Source organism: Ictidomys tridecemlineatus, chromosome 16, assembly GCF_052094955.1.
Source record: "Ictidomys tridecemlineatus isolate mIctTri1 chromosome 16, mIctTri1.hap1, whole genome shotgun sequence".
In the NCBI taxonomy this organism is placed as follows: domain Eukaryota; kingdom Metazoa; phylum Chordata; class Mammalia; order Rodentia; family Sciuridae; genus Ictidomys; species Ictidomys tridecemlineatus.
Window position 1 is genome coordinate 51,997,615 of NC_135492.1, and position 22,366 is coordinate 52,019,980.

The following is a 22,366-nucleotide window of genomic DNA, read 5'->3' on the forward strand; positions in this document are numbered from 1 at the left end:
CCTGGGTCCTGCTGGTGGAGACGGGGGTTCTGGCACCAGGTCTCTGTCAGCCGTCCAAGTGTCTCTCCTTTGCCCTGGGCCAGTACACTAGCCAGCGTCGAGTGCAGGCCCTTCCATGGGCCCTCGGAGACTCTGGGAGAGTCTCTCTGCTACTTCCCTCCAGGTATTTTTGCCAACACAAGTCAGATGGCCACGCCCCAGGTCAGGGGGCTGGGAGGCCCACATGGCCACTATGAGCTCCCAGCAGAGATGTGGATGCAGGGATGTGGGGGTGTAGGGTTGAGGCCACCTGCTCACAGGGGGACCAGAGTCTTCCTGCTGTGAGAACTGAAAATCCCACATCCCCTCTGTCCCTGGCAAATTGGAATCATTGGTGCTGTAGCTTGGATCTTAAGTGACCCCAAAGGCCTATGTGGTAGAGGCTTGGCCTCCATTGTGGCATCAGAAGGTGGTGGGTCCTTTAAAAGGCGGGGCCTAGTGAGAGATCTTCAGGCTGTTGGGTGAGCCCTGGAAGAGAGCAGTGGGACCCCAGTCCCTTCCTCTTCTCTTTTCTCATTTTGGCCATGAGATGAGGGTCTGCCCTGCCATCTGAGCTTGACATGATGTGCTGCCTCACCATAGGCTCAAAGCAGCAGTCAGTAGGCCACAGCCTGGAACCTCCAAAACTGTGAGCCGAGATGAACCATTTATCATTGTAAATTGATTGTCTCAGGTGTTTTGTTGTAGTGACAAAATACTGTTTAACACAAGTGATCATCTTAACCAGTCTGCAGTACACTTCAATTTGTAAGCAAGTAGAGAATGTTATACTATAGGAACTGGTCTCACTTTAACATTTTTCTTCTCTTTTGAGCACTTGGGACTTTAGATCAAAACATCGAGAGTTGTCTGGTCTGGGAGAGTGGTAAATACTAAGTATCCCAGGCCTCCTTAGATGAAAATATTCAATGCAAAACCTTTGCTTATAATGGATAGGATGTCTCAAAATACATCTTTCATCAATATCTTGACTCTCCATTTACAAAACACATATTCCACATGTATAGAATCATCAGATCACATGTGAATATCATACATTTTGCTCTAAGAGATTTTTAAACCATGTATTAAGAAAATACAATTTTAAATATATGCATCCTGTATCATGTACATGTGACAAACTATGGTAGGAATCTCTTAGATTTGCAACTATCTTTTACCATTTTCTTCAATTTGGCTCATTTGGACCCTTCATCATACAACTATAAAAACAAGATGATATTGTCACTGGTGCTATGTAACTGGCATCTCACTGGGCCAGGGAGAGCGCATCTCAAGGTGTGGCGTAAGCGAGGGATGTTTATGGAGTACTAATGACCTTGGGCATTGAAGCTGAGAGACGGAACAAATTCATGGGGTTCCACTGTCTTTAGCAGTTACAACGCAAGGGGGAAATGATGAGTCAGCTAGAGCATGCTCTGAGAATTGAGCCCTGCATGGGGAGACAGCAGAACCACCGGGGAGTGGAGAGCCACCTGCCTGTTTCTAGGAGTGGGGATGAGAATGACCAACATGGACGGCCCTGCATTGCCCTTGAGATATGGGACCTGCTGTTCAGAGAGGCACTTCCCATGGGTGGTTTTCCCATTATGCAGTACATCTCTCCTCATCCTTCTTCAGGGAAATTATCTGTAATGCGTTAGACCTGCTCTATAATTCAGGTGGTAAATAACAGTGTTGCATGAGTTCAAAAGAGGCTTCAAAAAAGCCACTGGTGCTTAGAAAGAGGCCCTATTAAAAAATGTAGAAGCCGGTGCATCTGCTCTCACCCTCCAACCAAGATGAAGATTTATTCCAAAGACAGAAAGAGGCTTCGATGGAAATTTATCAAAATGAAATCATTAGACATACGCTGGGCTTTGAGCCTGTTGTCATTCACGGTCACTCTGGGCACGAGTGATTGACTATTCAGTGCAGAAGAATAAAACCTCACCGTCCCAACACCACCAAGATCTCTGTGTAACTGAGGTTGGCTGCCCCAGTCCTGATTATTTAGAGCAACTTGAAGAGGAGCTTGGAGCTGGCAAAGGCTTGTGGGTGGGTATATTTAAACCTCACCTCAGCCCTGGAAGTTAGTGAAATACTTGTTCTCATTTTACAGATGAGCAAGTGGCTCAGAGTGCCCAGGTGATTTGGCCAACATAACATAGCATCCGTGTTGGGATCCATACCGTGACCTTGGATCCAGGTCTCTGTCTGTGCTTACTATAGGGTAGAAAGTTTGACCCCCTCAGAGGCTTCCTCCGAGGTCCTTTGACATCTCCTCCTGCAAGCTTCCGTCACGTGATTCACATGTCTTTCTCGCCCAGCTTCTAGATGGTACGTTCCACGACTGCTGGGCTTTGGCCAGTGTGGGTCATTGTGTGAGGTCCAGGGAGAACCTGGCCCACAGAATGTGCCCTAAGAATGTTCACTGGATCCATGAAGAACAGGAGGAAGGGCCTTCAGTGAACCCAGAAGATGGACCTGGCTCCTATTAAATCACCTCGTAGTGGGCAGGGGGTCCCTCCCCTTCTCAGGCCCCTCTCCCCCATCTTACCCCATCTCCTCCAGGCCCTGCCCCCTCCAGGTTCCTGCTCCCTCTTGAGTGCACAGGAGGAGGCCCCACCGCTCGGACCTCAGAGCAAGGCCCCCAGAGCACTCTGCTGCCTCCCGGGCACTGGACGCCTCTCCAGACTCAGCCTCCTCCGTGGCCATTGCCCGTCACCTCCTGTCTCTCTTCTGTTGTCTCCAAGACCACGTTCCATAAAGAAATGTTCCATAAAGCACAAGAGAAGAGAGCTCTAAGGGCCTCAGTTTTATACTCACAGATGCAGCTACACCAGGCTGCAAGGCGGGGACTGAGGGTTTCAGGAGTGAAGTGTCCCCAGAAAAGGGGCATTCAGTGTCTTTGATAGCTACCCATAGTAAGCAAACCACTTGCCATTGAGATCTAGCACAGCTCTCCTCTGTCTCTCTCACCGTCTCTGACACACACACACTTGTATTTCTGAAACAAACATTGATGAAACAATAGCGGTCGATATCTGCAGGGTTGCCTTCTGGCATTTTCTGTTCTATTCTATGTGAGTTTTTAAAACATCAGTCAAGCCCAGTATAAGGGTGAACACCTGTATTCCAGCTACTTGGGAGGCTCAGTCAGGAGGATCCCAAGTTGGAGGCCAGCCTGGGCCAACAGTGAGACTCCACCTACCTACATAAATGGATAGATAGGGTAGTATCTTCCTTGCATACCTCCTCCTCCAGGACACAGCCGGCAGCAGAATCCCAGGCCTCACACAAGCCCCCAAGCTAGAGTATCACCCATGCTTCCCCAGCCCACCGTGTGGGTGTGGAACACCATGTCGTCGTAGGCTGGCACTTCCCTGCTTGGTGAACACAGGGCGGTTGACTAAACAGCGGTGTGTAAGGGAGGATGGACTGTTTTGCCCTGCATGCTATTGGTGTCTTCAGTAGGAGAATTGAAACTGATGACCGTAGCAGGAAAAAGGTTGAACATAGTCCCTACTCTTTCCCCATCGAAGAAGTTTCCGAGGCCTGCACTCTGGTGAGTACAGAAACTGACTTGTCTGCAAAGTGAGTTTACAGAGTGGCCCCCACACCTGTGGACCCCAGCCCTCAATCCAGCTACCACAAGATACAGCACTTTGTAACTAAATGTCAATCCCTGAAAGGTGTATCCTCTGCCCAAACAGGGTTATGCCCACTGAAGGGGTGCCCCAGAGCAGGGCAGCCCATGACAGTGTGCAGGTTTTAGATCAGACTGTAGCACAAGGGGCTCTCAATGGCTGGAGCAGAGCTTATAAGGATGTGGGGCGAGGGCCCTCCTGATTCCAGACCCACCACGTCATCGTCATGGGCTGGCTCAGCAGTCCTTACAGGCACAGGTGAAGGGAGGGCGACAGGTGTTGTGACTCTCAGGATGCAAATATGGAACCTGAGCTCAGAGGGCTGGTCCACCCAGACAAAGCAGCTCTGCTTCCCATGTCCACTTGCAAGAGGGGCTCCGGCCCCAGGGCTGCGGTTCCGGGACGTCAACTCCCCACAGTGTGTACTACCAAAGGGCCAGAAGTAACGTAGGGTCCTTTGGAAGAGAAAAAGTTGGACAGATCTCCTATGTCCACCTGTGAAAGATCATGCAGTTATCTGAAATAAGAACTTAACATCTATAGATACTCAGAAAAGCAAGTTGGAGAAAAATTGTATCGCATCATCCCATTTTTTTATTTAAAATAAAGGAAGATATGCATTTAGGTAAAATTACTTGCAGGTGTCCACAGGAGGTTGGCAAAAGATAGAGATGGATAGATACTAAATTATTAATATTGCTTATTTGATGACAGATGTGCTACAGCAATAGTCAATAGAGATAGAAGGATAGATAATTGGATTTTTTCATTATAGGATTTCATTTGTTTCCAAAAACAATATCTTGCCATTTAAAAGTTATGAAAATATTGAAACAACACTAGAAAAATATTTTTTTTCTTCTAGTTCTGTTTTAAGTGCAGTGATCCTCCCAAGGTCACCTCAGTTGGGAGACTGGTGCACATTTTGACCCCAGGGTATGTCATTGCAGAGACGCCACCAGCGTCTCTTCTGCATCAAGCATGTGTATGATTTTGCATCCAGAAAACTAGTGTTGGGTGAACACACATAGCAAAGAACAGAATAATGACATGCAAAAATACATGGCCCAAAGTATTGTTGCTTCCTCAGTGTTTAATGCAAATTTAAACATGTGAATCAAAGACTGCAATGTTGAGGAACACAGTGCCGGTGGTATTTGGCAATAAAATAATAATCACCGTGTGTATCTCTGATGAAATGAGATTTAATCCATTTGTGTTCCTAATTGTCTGCCACACTACATTAGAGATGGATACCTCTATTGTCTCCACCACTTGGAAATATGAAATTCAAAGCAATATGCCCAATGTCTCAAAATAAGCTGGCTTAATGAACCAGCAAATTAGACCTTTCTATCTCTTTATTTAACATCCAGTTCCATGAATGTATCTGAGTTCATTACAAAGGTACAAAATTTAAAGAAATGTGGCTAAATTCATTTGTGATTAGAACGAATGACTTTGAAAAGGATTTTTAGAGAGAGCCTATTATTTATTATTGAATTTATATGAAGTGGGGTGATAAACGTTTATCTTTTTTCAATTCTGTTTTATAGTTTGGCTTTTGTAATGCAGTCACCAAAAAAGAAAAAAAAAATCATCGCAAGTAAAGAAATCAACTCCTCCCCCCCAACAATGACAGTCAGAAAAACATTGGCAAATATTCCTTTGTGACCTGCTGTCAATGGTTCTGAATGGGAGGGGGAGGACTTTGGTTAGCCCTAGAGGTCATATGGCAAGGGCACACTCACTCCTGGGGCAGTGGGTACTGCTTATATCCCGTGGTGCAGACCAGGGATGCTGATAGACCCCCTGCAATGCCCAGCACAGCCCTGAAGCACAGGGTCATCAGGCCTGTAGGGTCCATGGGACTGGACCCGGAAACCTGAGCTCAGGGAACGTGTCTCATTCAAAGAATGTTCCGCCTCCTTCAGTGTCTTCTAAAATGAAATTGTTTTCCACCTTGTCACAGAGGCTGAGAGCAAGGCCAACTAAAGCATGGATCTGGTTCAAATTACTTTTTTTCCCCCAATAATTACAGTAATGATGACTTTAGCATCTGCAATAAAGATGATAGATCTCAGTGCCACAGTGCATCCCTTGAATCTGGATTAGGGAAGTGACTTTAATTGGCCCGAACATTTGTATTATCTTCAAAAGAGAGATCTTTCCCATTGTAAACCCAAAGCATCTGATGATCTAACAGGCTTCAAAACATTGGCATATTGGCTCAAGGTGTTTCAAATAAATCTATTTGGTTTTCTGATGCAGATGAGAGAAGTCAGTAATCAGAGGGTTTCTGAGTCCAAGGCTGAAGTAGAAATTAGTGGAATTGCTGGTTCACTTGAGCCTGCATCTGCTTGGGACTTATGGTCTACAGTCACCTCAAGGTAGAAATTCCACACTTTCCACGGAGGTAAGTTTGATTTCAGTATCACAGAATTTCCCTTTTAATATTGTGGACTTAGTTGAGCTCTTGTTTTACTCTCTCTCATAGGTCTATGCGAGGAATCTAGTTAATCTGATAGAATTCAACCCATGGTAACAAATGATCACACTTTTTGTAGGCCTTATTTATTTAAGGAAAAGCTCATCAACATGAGGTATCATAAAGAAGAAGAAGAAAAGAATACGGAAATCATCCTCATCCAAAAGAAAATAACGTAAGTATCACAAGTAAGGAAATATGAGGATCCTAATCTGCTAAACTTCCTAGGAACTAGGTGATTCTAAAGGAAACCTGGTTATGAATACTTACATGTGTTGGTGTGTTCTTCTGTCTGTTAGCTAGAACAAATATGATGGAAACATTCATGAGGTCAGGGTTGTGTAAGGCCGTATCTCCCTTCACAGGAGGTAAGGCTTAATGGTTATATGCTTAATGTCATGTATTTTAGGAAAATAAATGTTAGTAGTATGTCAACAAATGGCTTCACCAGTATTACTACACTCAAAAGTGACAAAGTTGGGCTGGGGCTGGGGCTCAGTGGTAGAGCGCTTGCCTTGAACATGTGAGTACAGGGTTTGATCCTCAGCACCATGTAAAAACAAATAGAATTGTTTTTTAAAGTAATGAATTCAACCTTAATCTTAGACCCAATTCTGTCTAAAACCAAATATCAAGTGAATAGGACAAGTGGTGCTCAGATGTAGCAAAAACTGCAGCTGGTGCCCAAATGAATGAGATTCTGAGGCCATCATTCTGAATGTTCTCCTTGCATAAAATCAGAGATGAGCAAATAAGGACACAGGTGAGGGAACTCAGCACATGTCCTCACAGTAGATTTGACAATTACTGCAAGAATTTACTGGCCCCTTGTGATGAGCCCAATGACATCTACCGAGTGGGTGCTCCAGGGTATTGCAGGGATTTGGCTTGTTTGTGATTTCTTTAATCCGTGCAACAGCCCCTTAAGTGGGCTGTTAACACGTCCTAAGCCAGTGCTGGGTGAAGTCACGTACGGGCTTTAGGGTTTCCTCTCAACATTACTCAGTCCTGCATCTCTTGTGATAAAAACAAGTGTCGCACCCTACAGCAGGCCATTTCATGTACATCTCACTTAACTCTGCTGAGCTCTAACCCTGACGTCCATGGGCAGACCAGGTCAGTTCTCTATAAGTTGTAGAGAAGGAAGAAATCCCAGTGAAGTTCATCCCAGTGAAGTTGACTAGGCCATGGTCCCCAGATGTTTGCTTAAACACTGTTCTTTGATATTCTAGCATATATTTCCCTGGAGGTATTTTTTTTTTTAAGATGAATTTTACATTTAAGAAGGTAAACTTCAAGGAAAGCAGTTGTCCCTTCACAGAGTGGGTGGGCCTCGCCCAATTCGTCAAAGATCTTGAGAGAGAAAAGACTGGTTTCCCTGGGAGGGGGAGCAGGGCCTCTGCTGCAGGTGCGTCCGGCCTGGAACGGCAACACCAGTTCTCTCCTGGGGCCCAGCCTGCTGGCCCACACTGCAGACTGGATGTGCCAGTTTCCACCGGCACCCGGACCAACTCACGTCTCCGTCTCTGTTCTTCGTGTGGGTCAGAGCTGTTAGCTGATGTATGCAGAACTGTTTCTCTCTCCCACGTGTGTGCATGACACGTGGACATGCATGTGTCTATGCATGTATCTGTACACAGCTCCTCACTGCCTCTGTTTCTCAGAGACCCAGCCTTGTGCCCTGTAGGATGGCCATGGCAGTGTCTGTTTTGCATAGTATTCAGCACTTCAAACAGGATCTCACCCACGCTTCAGAAGAGCCCAGTGCTCACAGCTCACCTTTTTACAAAGACAAAGCTGAGCCAAGGCCGGCCAGTTGTTTGCCCAACCTGTCGACTGCCCCTCCCCCACTCACACCCTCCCCCAAGGGATCCCCATCATTGTCTGATTTACTATAAAAATACTGGGACCGCTGACCCTATGCCAGGTGACATAGAAGGATTTATGTGACTGAGTTTTGTTTATTTTTAAAGAAGTTTTGATTGACAGATAATTGTCTACATTTACAATGTCATATGTTTTAAAAATTCATTTATTTTAATTGGCACATAAGGAGTGCATATCTTTATGGGGTGAAGTGCTGTCTTCATACATGTGTACATTGTGTAATGTTCAAATTCGGGGTGAACATATCTATTGCTTCAGACGTTTATCAGTTCTTTATAGTGAGAGCATTCAAAATCCTCTCTCTAGCTTTTCTGAAGTACATACAACATTGACATTCTCTGGCCACGTTGCTTTACAGCAGCACCTGGAACTTCCTGTTGTGGTGTAGCTCTCTGAGTACCCACCGGCCAGCCTTCTCCATCTCTCCGGCCCCAGCCGCTCTGACCACCTGCCCTCAGCTTGTATGAGATCAACCCCCGTGTTCCACACGCACCACGTAGCATTTGTCTGTCTGCCCTGGGCTTACTTCACTTGCCGTGATCTCCAGTTCCATATATGCTGTTCCAAATGACAGGACATCATAAAACGGCCAAGTCATAGTCCACTGTGGGCATGTGACACATTTTAAAATCTCTGTCCATCCGGCGATGGGCTCTTCGACGATCCAGCCTGACTTCTTCGAATAAGGAACTGCTTAGTGAATGGAGCTCACCCGACAGTTCACCAGGGGCCATCCCCAGTGTCCTCTGTGCAGAACAGCTTCTAAAATAACGTGGGTTCAAAAGCTTCCAAGGAATATTTTTACAGTCTGTTCCACTGGATGATAGAGGGAAAGGGGCCTCAGCTGGTGATGTGTCTCCTTAATCATCAGCAATAACACTTGAAATTGATACGGTGCCTCCAACTTTGCAGAGCACGGCCGGCTCATTTCTCAGCTGATGTACTTGGTGTCTTGTGCTATGATTTCCAACCGACTGTCCAGAACAACCGGCAGGCGTGTTTTAAAGAAGGGAGTGCTGAGCGGTGCTAGGAAGGGCTCTGGGTGGTGATGATGAGATCCACGGAAAATTTTAGTATCCAAGATACTATTTAATCTGCCTGGTGGTATATGAAGGAAGAACACGATGGATAACGTGAATTTTTAAAAATTTGTGTCCGAGTATAAAAATGAAGACTAAAGCCCAGTAGGAATGACCCGGGAACCTTGCTGTACACCTCCCTGTGAACCTGGGTAATTGAGAACTCACTAAAATCCTTCTAGAAAACACGGAAAGGGGGTTGAGAACTAGCAGAGGGCTTTACTTGGCCTTTGAAAGTTCCACGCCATGTCTGGCTAAAGAAGCATCTTTCTTTGGATTATAAAAAGAAAAAAAAAAATTCTTCTCCTCCTCCTCATAAGAAACCAATAGCTGTGTCGGCAAACCCTTCCACTATAAAACTTGCTAAATAGTGTTTAAAGCAGCAGGAGAGCATTTGTCTCCCCACTCTCTGTGGCTGTTTGGAATTGTGTGAGTTAAGATCATATGGCACATTTTACCATTATGTGACAAAGGAAGGCCCAAACTCTTACAATATATGAGACTCTGAGCCTATATTTAGATATTTCACTATGTAAAAAGGCAAGTTTGCAAGATGAAATTAATGGGGTGGGGGGATGTGCTTAGGAAATTCTGGAAGGTCAATCAGAGAAGTCGGGCCATTCCGTGCGGCATTCCCAGCCAGGTCAGAGACTTGGAGGTGCCTTTGTCAGTGAAAGACCCACTCGGACGTAAAACATCCACTGAGTCCTATGCTCACGTTAGAAAAGAGAAGGACGGTGCTGGAACCGCGAGCTGCCCCGTCAGGGTACCATCCTGCAGCCCCGGTTCTGATCAGTACAGAGGATCCTGTCTGGACTCACTCAAAGGTCGCCATTTGTTTTTCTCGGTGGGTTGCATTTCCACGGTTCCAGCCACTCCTGGTTCAATCTGTTGACGCACAGACCCTCGCACCAGATCAGAAGTCTGTTCTTTTTCCATCTGCTCAGCAGAATTACTGTTGTCGCAGCCCGGCGCCCCGAGAATGACATGTCTGTGCCTCTCTCCTCCGTGTCTCCAGTCTGCCATAGCAGCGACACGGCACTGCCCAGCTCCAGAAGCCACACGCACACGGTAGTCTTAACGACACGCTGTGAACCTGCCCGTAAGTGGTGCCCAGGGAGGGATACGCATCCTCTGGAATTAGCTTGAGCCGTGGAGCTCAGTGCATGCAGCAGTGCCGCCCAGGAGTGTGCGAGTGTTTGTCCACGCTGGGCTCTCCCCCTCCACCTTTATGAGGCCACCTCTACCTCGACCCTGGCCCTGCAGGGCCTCCCCATCCACGCATTCGATGGGATCCATCAGATTGGACATTCTGAATGGCCCAGCATGGGTCCCCTGCCTGCTTCCTGGTCCAGCCAGCTGTGGCTACAGAAGTGGTTTTGTGTAAGACACTCTGGGGAGCGTGCACCTGGGAGCAGGTGGAGAGCTGGATCCCCCAGGGGTTCTGAGACTCCTAAACACCTGCTCTTCCTAACAGTGGCCCTGCCTTCATGCAGGACGTCTCATTATTCATTTTTAAATCTGTCAATTTTCCTCCCCGAGAACAAACTCCAGCTTCCTGATCCCTTAGAGTCAGGTGTGGCCCTGTGACTCCCCTCAGCCAGTGGGGAGCTGGGGACAGCTGTCACCTGTGAGCGGAAGTTGTGGGAGCTCTTGAACTCTTGCCCTTTGTTCCTTTCTTCTGGCAAAAGGAAGAGATGCTAGTGCTCACTGCCATTGTCAATGCGGTGTCATCGAGGTTTGTCATTTCGTATGACACCTTCTCCTACTCTGTGGTTATGCCGTGGCGACTCTTGATTCCACGGTGTTCTTATAAAGAGTGTTGATGCTTCTGTCTTAGCAGGTGGTTCACTTGGGCCAGCTCAGGCTGAGAGTGAGGCCAGCAGCCCACATCTCTCCCTTCTCCTGCCTTCCTTGCAAGCTGCCAGCTCTGCTCACGTGAGTGCCGTCCAGGAGTCTGATGGCCCTCTGATCTGGCTGTCTCCTCTCTGGGACTCTTGTCACTTTCTAGCAGCACTGGTTGTCTTGATGGGTCAGGCCAGAAAGGTGGCCGCTGTTTCGTGGAATTTCAGTCCATCCATACTGTAACCTGGAGCTGTTCTCTGCAGAAGGGCAGTCTAGTAGGACCTACAGAGCCACAGTGGAGAGGGAGCAGACTCTGTCCAGGCTGAGGGCCCACAAGGAGGGCTTGAAGTAGACTTCTGGGTAGAAAGCCATTGAGGCATATTTGTCTCTTCACTATAACTTACACTCATACTGACTGATTAGCCCACTAGAACAATCCAGAATGTTACTGTTTAATCATTTCCCACTATGCTTATGAAACCTGCTCAAGGACTAACAAATTTCCACAAATCTTTTTGATTCTATGAGATTTGCTTTTCCTACTTTGCCTGTTCAGATCCTGCACATGGTATTCTTTCCTTCTCCATTTTCTCTGCAATCATAAAAAAGGTAATATTTCTTAAATTTGAAACATATTCTTGATTCCGTGGTGCATATTCCTGCACAAGGAAACAAATCAGAGGATAGACTCGGTGTGCATGTGCCTTGGGTAAGTCATTTCTTGCTGTCCACACAGTCCCCACATCTCGAAATGAAAAAATCTTATGCGTCATAGCTCAGATGTTTCTTTCTCCTTTAAAATTAAAATTAGTCCATGATTCATCGAAAAATTTTTGTGTCACTCTGGAACCCTAAATGATGATTCAATTTACAAAAATGTGATTTATATGCAAATTTGAGGGAAATGGGTCCCTGGATAGGGTCATGGTGTGTTTTCCCTTCCAAAGATCCTGTTGAAGAATATAATTAAAGTAAAAAAAAAATTGATATAATCTCATGTATATTTTAAATTCTAAAAGTAATTGCACTATCATGGCTTCAAGGTCAGGTTATCTTCTAAAAGTGCTCATTACCAGGTTCTTAGCCTTCTTTCAAAACCAACACGGGCCCAGTCTAAGAACATGTCAAGAAAGGTCAGTAGATGCCGAGGTAAATCAATTTGCATAGGCGGCAAAAATGAGGGGAGTTGTTCCCACGGCTTCTAATAAAAGCATAGAGATATGTAAAACATGAGAGCTCGTTTGCAGAGGCAAACACAATACAGTGATCTATAAATACTTCATAATCCCAGCCCCACGAGCGCTCATTGTTTGGTGGTTCTCTCTATTATGAGTAATCATGGGTTGCTTTCTGTTTGCTTCTGGCTTTTCCTGCTCATCGTCTCTGGAACGGCACCCACTCAGTTCTTCCTTGTTCACCTCCTCCTGGTGCGTGGAGGGTCCACGCAGTCGTCGGACAAGAACTCAGATGCATGCAGAGCTGAACGTTGAACACACAGGGTGCCTCTCTAGAGTCGAAGCACATGGTCCAGGAGACCTGGAAACCAGAGGTGAAGTCCTCGGTAGGGTCCCTGTGAAATAGCCTAGCTCCTGTCCAGGTCCAATGGGTAGTGCTATGGACTGGACCTGGTCTGTCCCCCTCCACCACTCCTGTTGAAAGGTCCTTCTGGACTGAGAGGAGGGCCAGAAGACGTGATCGGATCATTAAGAGGGTTGGGTGACTGGATTAGTTACTCAGAGCAGTTTATGATAAACCAAGGCAAGCCCCCGTGTGTTGTCTCTTCCATGAATGCCCACTCGCCCTTCCACTTCTCTCCATGATTCAAAGTAGCTTTAGGTTCCCGCCAGAAGCCAAGCAGATGTTGGCACCGTGTTCTCAGACTTTCCAGCCTCTAGAATGGAATGCTAAAACAAACCTCTTTTCTTCATAAATTACCCAGTCTCATGGATTCTGTTATAGCAACAGAAGACAGACTAAGACAGGGAGGTATGTTGCTTCTTGAGTGGTGGGAGAGCGTGAATGACTCACCAAGAATTGGTGGGTATGTACAACATGACCCTGCTTTGCTCAGAAGGGGGGCCCACAGCTGCTCTCTTTGTACAACATCCTCTCCTCTGTTCTTGTTAACAGCACATTCACTTTCCCTGGGAGAACCTTGCTCTCTACCCTAAATTCGGGGATCTGGGTGAAGCCACCCAGTTGTGGATCCCCATTGCAACACTCCAAGTTCCACCCTGTGGCCATAAAGATAGACTCAGAGATTGAATCCTGGGGCAGCTACTGGAATCACTAGGTGGAAGGAGAGGATTTTGGAGTCCCCCTCTTCACCACACACACAGGAGGAATGACAGTGTGTCCCTCGGGTCCATATGGCTGCCCCACAAAGGGGACTGACAGAGAGGGCCCAGCCCAACACGAGGCATAACTGAAGGCCAGCCTGCACTTTCCCAGGTCCTTGGTTTCTAGAAGAGTCACCCCTTGGTATCTGGGGGGGGACTAGTTCCAGAACCTCTGCAGACACCAAGTCCAGAGATGCTCAGCGCCCTCTCCTGAGTGGGGTGACATTCACACATGGCATGTGCTCTCTTCCTGTGGACTTAGGTCATCTCTAGACCTGTAAGACCCAGCAGGGTGTGAGTGCTGTGCAGCTAGCTGCTCTCTGTTGGTGACTGTGCCTGCTGCGCTCAGAACGGGGCACTTTTCTGAGATGCGGTGTTGAGCAGAGGTTGATGGGCTCTGTGGAGGCGGATCCCGCAGGACCCCAGGGCCAGCCACACACCCTCTTCCCTTTGCTCCAGCTGGATGGAGTGGGGCTTCCTCTTCCTGGTCAATGGAAGAGTCCTGAGGAATCCCAAAAGGCAAAATCACATGCTTCAGAATGCAGAGAAAAAGAAGGGCGCAGAGTCGTTGGTGAAATGGAGGGAAGGGAGAAAGAGCTGCGGTTTTGAGGGGGGCTCTGAATGTCCCTGGTAAAACAACGGAAGCCAAATTAGGAGATGGTTAATACAGAAGAAAAAAAAACAGGAAATGTGTTCAGATCTCTGGGGAAGGACCAGTATGTTTTGGGGAGGGTGTGGGTGGGCTTCCGCATCCTGGTGGTGTCTGATGCTAACGCTGGGCTTGGCCACGTGGTGCTGATGTTGTTCTGATTACTGCTATTTCTTTACATGTGCACGTGTGTGTGAGAAATGGAAATTCCAGTGGCCCATTTCAGAGTACAGCGGTTAGCCTTATGTGTGAAATGGAGATGTCGGGGAGGCAGCTGGAGGGGAAATGGAGCAGAGTAGAAAGTGACAGGCAGTTGACCTGTACAACAGCACCACAGTCTACAGATGTGGCAGACCCCAAGTCCACGCACCTGAACAGCCCTCGACAAACAGGAGGTGGGGCAGGGGTCGACCTGACCGAGAGAGAGAGAGAGAGAGAGAGAGAGAGAGAGAGAGAGAGAGAGACACTCTGTGCTGAGACAGTAACTTAGGTAAAGAACTGCACGTGTGTCAGAAGGCATTTACCCAGGAAGTCGATCTTGCCACAAGGGAACAAAGGGAGGTGGGAACAACTAAAGGTATGCTTCCTTAAATAGCCCTACAGGAGACAGGACCACCTAGGCAACGTCCAGGAAGACCGTGCATCCCACAGCACTCAGCCAGCAAGGAGCCAGGTGAGCTAACTTGCTGCTCATCACGCCCTGGGAGTCCCTGGCCACTAGTCACCTGGTCTCACAGATGTCATGAAAGCCTCGCTTTCCCTGTACCTTGGTCTCTCAGTCCATTCTTCCGGTTGGGACAGGTGAGCATGTTTCTCATACATCTTATTCTTTCAGGCATAGATTACACATTTCAGTTTTCCTAATGCTAAGAAATTTGCACAGGGGATGGGAGGGGAAGGGCCAGGTGGATTACAGGTACCACACTGAACTAAGTGGGAGGGACATGTCCCAGCCATGGGCAGCTCGGCAGCCGGAGGCCTAGTTCAAGGTAGGTAGTCCATTTGGAATATTTCCAACACAATGAGATGATCACGTTGGAGAGATGGAGATGCTGATGACCCTGCTTCGATCATGACACATTGTAAGTCTCTCTACCAAAAAAGTCACACCTGTAAGTGTGGCCATGGGTATGTGTCAATTAGAAATGCTTTTCAGACCTTGCTCAAAGTCCCAGAGCTGACAGACGGGCAGTATTATTACTGACGTCACAAGGTCGCGAGGGCTCAAGTGAAGCAGACCCCTAGGAGTCTTGCATCAGGCCTGGGACATGGCGGGAGCTCTACGCCTGTCCACCGTGGTCATGATCGTGGCCCAGGGGGTGGAAGGATCATATCTGATGAAGAGTGTTCAACACTCCGCTCCAATCCTGGCAACCAGCAAGTGCTTATTTTGATGATTTCTATCATTGTTTTCACTGCTTAATATGCTTTGAGGCCAACACATCTCCTTGGGAGCAGGTCACCCTTTATTTGTGGGCTCAGCTCTCTGTCTCCTGCCCTTCAGGCTGTTCACCAGCCCCAAGTTGCGAGCCTCTCCATAGGAGTGTGCAAGAGTTTTAACTGATAACGGTGCTGGCCGCTGTGCACATGCAGCTAAAGTGAAATGTCGAATCCCACTCTTTGATGGCACTCCAGCCACCCGCCCTGGCTCCTTGGTCTTCTGGGGCAAGTCACACTGGTGTGGGCTGCGTGCTGAGGACATTCCCATTCTCAGGCTGGGCCTCACAAGGTGGCCTCCTCTTGATCCACTGACGGTTGTCTGAGGTCCCCCGGCAGCCCGCAGCCCGTACGTACACTCAGTCAGAGCCACCTGGAGGGGAAGCCAGGAGCCTGTGACAAGTCTCACAGTTTGGGTCATGAAATCAGAGTGGCACAGCGTTGGTCAGATGAACGCCCTCCCTGGGCACCCTGGCCTCTGCTCCAGGGCCTCTTCCTCAGCAAGGCCCTTGGGGTCCCTCATCACAGGCTGCAGGAGCCAGCAGCAGTGGCTGTGTGTTCTGAATGTCCTGCTCCCCAGGGTCAAGAGGGACCCCTTGGAGGAACTTCCTCCCACCAGGACCCCTCAGGCTGGCCAGCCCTGTTCTCCTGGGACTGCCTCTGAGGTTTTCTTGTTCCTCCTCTTCCTCCTCCTCCTTCTTCTCTTTCTCTCCCTCCCTCTCTCTCTCTCCCTCTCTGTCTCTGTCTCTCCCTCTCTCACTCCCCCTCTCTCTCCCTCCCTCCTTCTGTCTGTGTATCTCTCTCTCCCCCTCTCTCTCTCCCTCCCTCTCTGTCTCTCCCTCTCTCCCCCTCTCTCTCCCTCCCTCCCTCTCCCTCTCTGTCTGTATATCTCTCTCTCCCTCTCTCTCCCTCTCTGTCTCTCCTTCTCTCTTCTCTCTCCACCCTCTCTCCCTCCTCTCCCTCCCCTCTCTGTGTTTCTCTCTCCCTCTCTGTCTCTCACTCTGTCTCTCTCTCTCCTCTCTCCCTCCCTCCCTCTCTCTCCCTCTCTCTCCCCCCTCTCCCTCCCTCCCTCTCCCTCTCTCTCTCTCTCTCCTCTCTGTCTCTCACTCTGTCTGTCTCTCTCTCTCCCTCTCTCCCCCCTCTCTCCCTCCCTCCCTCCTCCTCCCTCTCTCCCTCTCTCTCCCTCTCTGTCTCTCACTCTGTCTCTCTCTCCCTCTCTCCCTCCCTCCCTCTCTCTCCCTCTCTCTCCCCCCTCTCTCCCTCCCTCCCTCTCCCTCTCTCTCTCTCTCTCCCTCTCTGTCTCTCACTCTGTCTGTCTCTCTCTCTCCCTCTCTCCCCCCTCTCTCCCTCCCTCCCTCTCCCTCTCTCTCCCTCTCTCCCTCCCTCCCTCTCTCTCCCTCTCTCTCCCCCCTCTCCCTCCCTCCCTCCCTCTCCCTCTCTGTGTTTCTCTCTCCCTCTCTCTCCCTTTCTGTCTCTCACTCTCCCTCTCTCTCCCCCTCTCTCCCTCCCTCCCTCCCTCTCTCTCTCTCTCTCTCTCTCTCTCTCTCTCTCTCTCTCTCTCTCCCTCTCTGTCTCTGTCTCTCCTTCTCTCTTCTCTCTCCCCCCCTCCCCTCCCTCCCTCTCTCTCTGTCTCTCTCTATATATATCTATATATCTCTGTCACACAATTCAGTACTCCTCTAAGAAGAAGCCCTTGTTTGCAGATGCTGCGCTGAAATCCTCAGCCCAGGGTCAGCCTTCCTCTGACCTGGAAACCTTGACAGGCCACTGACCTTGAGAGAGAAGGAACCCAGGCCCCTCTGGAAGCCTGACAATGGCCATGCCCAGCAGGAACTCTGCTGGCCCCACCCCCTTCCACGGAAGCAGCTCCACCAGCCTGTTTCTCAGGGGGTCTCTCTGGGGAATAAAGATCCCCAAACAAAAACTTTCATTTATAGAAGTCTGCCATTTGTCCCTTGGCCTTGGCCTCCAGTTGTTGGGGGCGGGATCAGTTTGAGGTGGGGGGAGACGCACACAACAGGCTACCTTGAGTTTTCCATTTGAGGATAGTTAACTGTGGAGTGCAGGCTAGCCCAGTGGGGGCCAGCGCCACTTCTTAGTCCTCATTGTGATTCTGCATTAAACAGCCCATCTCTCCAAGTCTCACATTCCTCTGGGAAACAGGGATTAGGAGAGTGGCTACCCACGGGGTACAGGGTGCATGGGGGTGAGCGAAGGCTCACCCTGCGAAAGCGAAAAGGAGCTTGTATCCTTGTTTTATACCCTAAGGTTTTTCATGCCCATCATTTCCTACACCCAGATGTCTTCTTATTCCTTCCAAGTGCTTTCCCTCTCTGAGAAATCCTTCAAACCTAAGGGAGGAAACCAAATTGCTAAGTGGAGCTTAGTTGCGTGAGACAGCTGGTCTGCGTGGACCTGAAATAACAGAGGTCACTACCTGGCCCTGGTTCTGAAGAAAACTCTTTTCTGTGAGACTTTCTCTTTCTGTCTGGAAAGTCCCCAAATATGCTACAGATTTGCATAACAATCTTCCTTTGAATAAACTACATGATGCATAAGCTTTGGCCTCAAGGCCCATCTTCAATGGTAAAAATGAATATTAAATACATTCAGCATCATAATGAATAAAACCCAGAGCTCTTAGAACCAGATGCTCATCCTGACCCCTCGTGCATCTTGTGCTAATTGTTTTATGAAAACGCTCTCTCCTGGATTAATATTTCAACTATTTAAAAATAGATAAACTTTACTGTACATTATCACTTGAATAGACCAAATAATTTTTAGTGCCTCCATAGACAATTGGTTTTCAAATTGAATCTTGGTGATTTATTTTTTTTAAATAAAGAGAAATCATCAGCATTGAACTCGGTTTTAAAATAGATGGCTTATTTAGAATTATAAAAGCAATTCATATTGTCACATTTAAAGCACAGTTATTATTTGAAAAAGATAATTCAGACAGATATTATGGGTTCGTTAACAAGAAAAGCCACGGTACCGTGATAAAGGATAAAAGGTGAAGAAACAAGGAGAAAGCTCTTCTACTTTTTTTTGGAACCCATGTAAATGAAACATCATTTACACAAAGACCAACAGGATCCAGTTAAGAAATCACCGGGCCCACCTATTATGCTGTAATTATCAGAAGTCGAACAAACAGCAACCACAGAGAGACACGTACAAAGTAAGTCCTCAAGCAAGCTGAAATCACTTTTAAAAATAGAGCTTCACCTAAAAGAATAATAAAAGTTCTCTTTACTGAGGCCACGGAGAAGTTTTCCACCAGTGTTTATTGAGCGTCTACTGCATGACTGGCGACTAAAGCAGGTGTGCGCAGGATAAGGTGACTACGATCCACTGACCAGCCACAACTTTGGGCAACTCCCCAGAACTGGAGGAGAAGGCGACTTCCATGAGTAACAGAGAGAGCCCCAACGTAGACCTCACAAGAGAACCCAGAGAAGGAGGGGTAAGACATTTGCCCTGAGGACAGTAAGGAAACTAGGCTCCTGTTCATCAGCCAGAACGGGATTCAGCAAACTGTCTGTGAAGGCCAAGCCATAACGGTTTTGCTCTCTCAATCCCAGCAATGGCACTCACCAGTCCTCAACCAACGCACTACTCGGTGCCACCATTTTAGTGTCAAAGCTTCTGAGGACTCTACAGGACAGAGGTGACTGTCCAGGTGAAACCTTATTTATGAAAATACACCGAGATCACATTTTTCCAGCTCCTGTTCTAAATTTTTACCATTGTGGCTATATTAGAGTGAAAAGAGTAAATTAAAACAAAACACAAAATCTAAAGGGGAACCTCTCGGCCAGAACTTTATCTGTAGCTCAGCCTTGTCTCTGCAGCCCAGGGCTGTGTGCCTGCCCTTCTCCAGGCCCAGGTTCAGCTCCAGCGTCCCCAGTGAGGTCTTCAAGGTCCGTGGACATTGCCTTGTTCACCCTTTATCTTCACCAACAGCAAACGCCACTCATTTTTATTCTTGGGTGAATCAGTTACATCTCTTCCTCTGGACTCCTGACTGGACGCGCAGGAGCCACCCATCAGTCCTGCTCCATATTTTTAGTCATTTGGTCAGTGAGCATTGATTGAATACCTCCCATCATGCTGTGCTCAATATCTGGCATAAAATTATGTGCTTAGTAAATAAATCCTCATTGAATGAATGAATGAACAAATGGTGGTTTACTACCTGCCTAGATGAAAATATCCTCAGCTCATACATGTGTTCTTCTTTCAGAGTCTCTGTATGATTCTGGTGTAAGGAGCACTGAACTAGGAAGAATGGGAAGGCGGCAGCAAAGTTACCATTTGTAACAGTATCTACTAAGATCATTCCAGCTGGCTCAGGAGGACCTTCCTCCTCAGGGTACTGTGCTGCTCAGAAGATTCTGGTTCTCTTCACAAACCTGAGAAACCTGCAGATCTGCCTGGCCTGTCTCCTTCAAGACAGGCTGTCACATGACCTGTGTGGGTCACTGGTATGTGAGCAACAGTGACAAACATCAATTCCAGGCAGTGCCACTGAAAGCAGAAGTGCCTTCCAGCTCTGCCTACCTGTGGGAGCTTCCTGGAGCTGCCAGAGAATTTACCAGAACTGGGTGCTCTCAACATCCGAAGTGTACTCTTTCATGATCCTAGGGGCTACAAGTCCAGCAGTAGGGCCACATTCCTCACCAAGACACCGGGGACAAGTCTGTCCTTGCCTCTTCCAGGATCTGATAGTAGCTGGCAATGCCGGTGCTCCTGGGTTTGTAGATGTGTCCCTCTGATGTCTGCCTCCAATTTCAGGTGGCCTTCCCTTCTGTGGGTCTCCCCTGCAACTCCACCCAAACCTCCTTTTCCTCTAATAATGACACCTGAGTCATTGGACCACACACTCAAATCCAGTCCCACCTCCACCTTCACCTTTGATCACATCTACCTCCTTCCACATCAAGTTGCATTCACAGGTGACAAGGGCTAGGAGCTGAAAATAGTTTTGTGAGGGACACAGCTTAACCTACTATACCACCTACATTGTCCATCATGTTAAAATGCAGTCTTCACCAACCAGGGCTGCCGAGTGGCTGGCTGAGACGGGTTTGTCTGCCGGCTCAGCTCGTTTCAGTCATGCGTCCTTTGAACACAGTGGCGGGCAGTTCACCTGCACCAGGTCCAGTGTCTTTCTCTCCCATGACATTTAGTGGATTTGTGTGAATTAAATATCTACACTGTGCATTGTCTGCTTGCAACCTGTCTCCAGACTTCCCGCTGCAGAATAATATATTCCTATGGACCACCAGTTATTTCCTGAGGGCTGGCTGTATGTGTATCTCTAAGCTGTGTGCAAGAGGCTTTCTCAGGAAATTAGACACGAGTCCTAATCAGGAGTGCACATCTAATTGGGTGAGCAAACTGGAAAAGACCTATATCAGTGTTGGTTAAAATTTCCAGCAGAGACCTAGTAGTAAAATTCACTAAGAGGTAACCCTAACAGGGCTCCCCGTCTAGTCCAGGTACTGTGCTTAGTATTTTACAGGTGTTGTTCCCTTAAACCCCCAATGAAGGTTGTTCCCTTAAACCCCCATGACTATAACCCATGAGACTAGTATTTTTTTGTCCTTTTACAGGGGAGAAAACAGAGGCTGAAAGAGGTCAAGGGGCTTGCCCAGTGGTCACAGAGATTTCCTGTCCAGGTCCACCTGACTCATGAGTACATACCCTGCTGGATCACGCCTTCAGTTCATCAAAGCCTCAGCCGCCGTGGGGATGCAGGTCTATACTCCCAAACAGATAGGTTTGGTCCTCCTGCAGGCTCTCCTGGGCTCCGTGATGGGGCGGGGGGGGGGGGAGGGGGGCATCAACCATTCAAGGTAATAGAACAGAACAGAAAGCGACTCTTCAATTTTTATTTCATTGTTGGTAGATCTGTCTTCCTAGGTTATTTTATGGACTAATCCAAACTCGTTCTTTCATCTTTCCATTTGTAAGAATTGAAGTCAGATTCAATTTTCTGACTCGGCCACCAATTCAAAGCATTGTATCAAGAGCCTTCACTGCTTCTGTACAGCAATAAAACAATTAAAAGTCCCAGAGGGTGGCTGGGGATGTGGCGCAGTGTGAGGGCCCTGGCCTAGCATGTGCAGAGCCCTGGGTTTGATCCCCAGCCCAGAAAGGGAAGAGGGCAGAGAAGAGTCCACAAAGCAGCAACATTAAAACAAACCAACCCTGTTTTTAAGTATTTCCAACCTTATTTCAAAACAGCCTTATGAAGATGGTTGTCCCAACAGCCCTGTAAGAAACCAGCCACTTTGAAATTGGTTTTTTCCTATGTAGACAGAGCCTATTTTCTAGGCTTGGAGAAGCAGGGAATACCCAACCTGGCATTTAATTTAATAGTAGAAAATATGAAATAGACCATTATTTTTAAAAAAATGCAGGAATGTTGAAGTCTCCGTGGACTGGTTTTTGCATTTACCCAGCAGTGCTCCGTGCTCTGGTTGGCATGGAGACTGGAAGGAAACTTTCCACCAGTCTGCCACTTGCTACTGTTTCCACTTATTTTACTGTGAATCCAATTTTAACAGTTTTTTAAAAGTTAAAAAAAAGGGGGGGGGGGAAGGTTGATTCCTTTTGTGTTTTCTGTTCCAGGATGTTTCTCAAACATGAAAACATGTGTTTTAAAAAAAGGCTTTAGAAGTCAGTCAGAGATTTGTTTTTTTAAATATTCAGCTGTTTGACATTCGGATAATTGCCTCATCTTTTCTAATTTTTTTTCCCCTGCAGTTTGTCTGAATGCTTTGGCATGAGGGAGCCCCACAGTCTGAAACTTTGTCCCAGCTCTCCTTACTGCATTTATTAAAGAGGCTGAAAGACACATCTGCTTTTCAACAACTTGTGGTCCTTAAGGGACAGGGGAAAGCAGAGATCCTGGCCATTGGGGAAAATCTGGGCATCCCAAAACAGGGAGCCAGCAGGTC

At 47.6% G+C, this 22,366-nt stretch overlaps 1 long non-coding RNA gene across 1 annotated transcript; it reads left to right on the top strand.

Moving 5' to 3' along the window:
- Positions 1–947: 947 nt before the first annotated feature.
- On the top strand, positions 948–21,159 carry LOC120891441 (uncharacterized). Its single transcript, XR_013431359.1, has 3 exons — positions 948–6,331; positions 8,402–14,756; positions 19,645–21,159. It is a non-coding gene; the product is annotated as an uncharacterized LOC120891441 (long non-coding RNA).
- The last annotated feature ends 1,207 nt before the right edge of the window (positions 21,160–22,366 follow it).